The following is a 3,816-nucleotide window of genomic DNA, read 5'->3' on the forward strand; positions in this document are numbered from 1 at the left end:
TTTTTCAATGTTGTTTCCTTGTACTTTACCGGAAGTATGAGCGTACGCTTATACTCCCGCTAAAGTGGGGGCTAAATGTAGCGTCCTAAAATTGCGACACTTGCAATTTCGACTGCATTCGGTCTTCACGATGGCGACGCAACACGCAACCTGAATGGAGACCCCAAAACTTGCTCGCGACACTGAAAACTGCATTTTTCAAGCACCCTGGCCTGAACCTCCTTGCACCCTGCTGTCCCGGGAGGTGGGACCAGAGCGCCCAGCACCCTGGTCCTTCAGGACCAGGGCGCCCAGCGCCCTGGTCCCTAGGTCCTATTTTGGGCCCGGTCTCCTAAGGGGCTCGGGTCTTTTTTGTTTGCAATTTGGAAATTACTTTCCTTGGTCGGCCTAAGGTCGGGAAAATCAGTCTATCAGCCCTAAATGACAAGTATATAAACAGCATTTTCCTCTCTCATTTGGATAGATATACGGATGATGGAAAAGGCGTGGAAACTATACTCAAACATTCAAGCATTCAAGCATTCAAGCATTCAAGCAATTGATCATTTCAAGTCTCCATTCAAGGCTAAGTGTTGCATTCAAGTCAAGGATTCAACCATTGAAGAGGAGATCACATACTACATGCTACAACATACAATATACAACATCTATACCTTCGCACATAAGGATACAAACATCCTTAGAACAAGGTATTAGTACTTGTTTTACAGTCATTTACATTTACAGCTCTTGCTCATTTCTTGGTTAATTCCAAAACTGGGGTTTGACCTAAAGGAAAACCCCCAATCCCTAACCCCCCAATCATCTTCACTTTTCTATGTGTAGGTTGCAGGTAGGTGACTGAAATTGAAGATCTGGAATCCTTGTGTAGAGACGAACAGATCCCCCTTTGTTTCGCGGATTTTTCAGAGGACCGTGGCGCCGGGCGCCATCGTCCCAACAAATTTTGCTCAAATTTGCAGGACAGCTCCGTATCGACATTCTACTGCTAATTCCAGGTTCGTAGCTTCATCCTATAACCCGAACTCAGTTTATAAGAGAATCTTTATGACTTTGTATGCATGCTTAGCTTAATTTCCTTAACAACATTCTTTACAAAAGAGGGTAGCCTTGCTTTCCTAACCCTTGAAATTCATTTAGCATCCAACCTTACATTGTGTGGGATTGGATCTTATGAGTTTCAACCCCTCTTTTGAATGTAAAGTCTCTCCCCTAAGTGAAAAACCATCGAATCCTAGCGAACCTCCCTTCTCTCTCCTCGGAGTTGGAAGAGGGGAGAACAACTAGGGTTTGATCGCGATTTTTCCGCTTTACACCAACCCTCAAGAAGAAACTTAGAGATGCAGGAATGCATCAATCTGGTAAGCTTATCAGATATTTTCTTTGATCCGAGTTGATGAGATGATGCTACCACTCAGGGGGAGTAGTTAGCTATTTGGTTTAGTATCTATCCTTTGTCATTGATGTCAAAGGGGGAGAGATGGCATTCATGTGAAAATCAATCATATCTTTGAGGGAGATTATTGTCATTCCTTTGCACTTGGATGTTTTTCACATTCAGTGTTGCCATCAATGACAAAGGGGGAGATTGTTGGAAATATGCTGGATTTGGTTAACTGTTGTCATTGATTTCCACACTGTATCCTGATCGGAGACTATCCCGGTTGGACCTATCCTGGTTAGTCTTGGTGATCATCTTGGTTTTGGCTATGATTCTGATTTGGTATGATCATATCTCTGTAAATGATTTTGGATCCTTACTCTAGATGGTTATCTATTTTCTATATTCTATTGGTTCATGTTTTGGTGCTCTGGCAACTATCGTTTATGTTCTCGGTTGGTAATTCTTGATACCGGTTAGCTTTACTGGCAAGTGATATTTGGTGTTTTGGTCAGACAAGTTTGGTCCGACTTATGGAATTAGTTTCTATCATGTTGAAAGTGCTTCTATATCATATTGTAAGTCTTTGGTGACTTTTTCTTGGATGGCGTGCTATTATGGTGGTCCTATTTGGATCTGATAAGACTTTCTATGTTACTTCACTAAGGGTTTCTATCAGTTGGTGATGATAGTTCTGACACTTAATGTTAAGTACATATGCCAAGCTGATAAGATGAGAGGGGGGGGGTGAATCATACAAACTTAATCTTCCATAAAAACATCAGATTCAACCTTGGTAACATATACTGCAGTGATATAAACAAAACTGTTAAACATGCAAACTCAAAAGCATATAAACACCATAAACCTCATAACACCAGATTTAACGTGGAAACCCAAATAGGGAAAAACCATTGTGGGATTTTGGACCCACTAAGAAATATACTCTTCTAGAGTATGCTCGGTTAAAAGAAAATCCTGTTAAAGATTACAAACACATTGCTAGATGTGACCCAGTTAAGGGATTTCCCTCAGATCTATTAGGATCTTCACCTTGTTAGAAGTGACCTTGTTAAAGGATTTCAAACACTCAATCAGAATGTCACCTTGCTAGAGGGTTTTACAAATAAGACTATTAAGTCCACTCGGTTAAGAGATTTTTTGTCACTTCACAAAATAACAGTAATAAAAATCTATCTGCAACTTAACATCTAAAATGCTAATGCAGCTTCTTATTTGCTCAATACAATCTAGACATAGAACTAATCTTGTCCATCTGTTGGGCTCTATACTCTATTACACAAACAGTTCTTCAAGCTTCTGTGCTCGGTAATTACTATGTAGCATCCCTGTGCATACACTTGCCTGCATACATTGTTTATCAACAGTTCCCTATTTATAAATAATTGCCAATCGCTTAATCTCCTTGATCATATTTCCCATGATCAATCGTAGCCATCAGATCTTCAAACTTTGACCAGGTTCAATGTATTATTCGATCTAAAAAATGTTTTACCCCGCCTTGGAACTTGCATACATTTCTTGGAACTTGTGCTAGGGTATGCGGTTCAATCTGTGTTGTAGATCTTCATGCCGATTTTCCTTTTCCATAGATTCTTTAACAAACTTTATGCATGACATACCAATCATTTAATCAATTCCAGCTCATCATCTCCCTTCATTAAATAACACATGTAACCATTTGATGGATTATGTTACAACTCGGTTACAACTTGGTAAATACTAAACTTTACTTGGTAGACACTCTGTCTTCATTAACCGATAGCGATAGCCTTAGGGTTTACCAACTAGGTTCTTTGCTTGGTAACATAGTATAGTATTAACCTTACAATAAATAACATATGTATGATATCAAAACAATCTAAACATCATGATCTCATCATTGTCTAACTCGGTAATAGTTGCCCATTGAATAACTTATTCATCCCCTTATTCATCATATTCATTCTGTGTCTTTTACCGACACCTTTATACTCATCAATTCATACTTCTCAAGATATGGCAACATCATACTGATTTAGAAAATCAATTTCTTGACATCAATGACAAAATAATAATATTAAGACAGTAAATCATCCTTAATCAGTTATATCCATAATCATCAACAACCTTCTCAATATCCTTATTGAAATGCCAACAATCTCCCATTGTCTGTTATAATGCTAGCAATCTCCCATTGTCTATTATAATGCCAACAATCTCCCCCTTTGGCATTGATGGCAAAACCAATTGATTTGACCTAATTGATTCAAATTGCTGTGATATTCTAAAATGCTGAAATGCTCTCCCCCTGTCATTAGTCTTCTCCCTCATACATTATACTTCTTCTCTTTTCTCAGTCTTTCTTTTCTTCAGTCTTCTCCAGTCTTCTCCAGTCTTCTCCCCCTTTGACAATAATGCCAAAAAGTAAAGAA

Source organism: Cryptomeria japonica, chromosome 1 (assembly GCF_030272615.1).
Source record: "Cryptomeria japonica chromosome 1, Sugi_1.0, whole genome shotgun sequence".
NCBI lineage: Eukaryota > Viridiplantae > Streptophyta > Pinopsida > Cupressales > Cupressaceae > Cryptomeria > Cryptomeria japonica.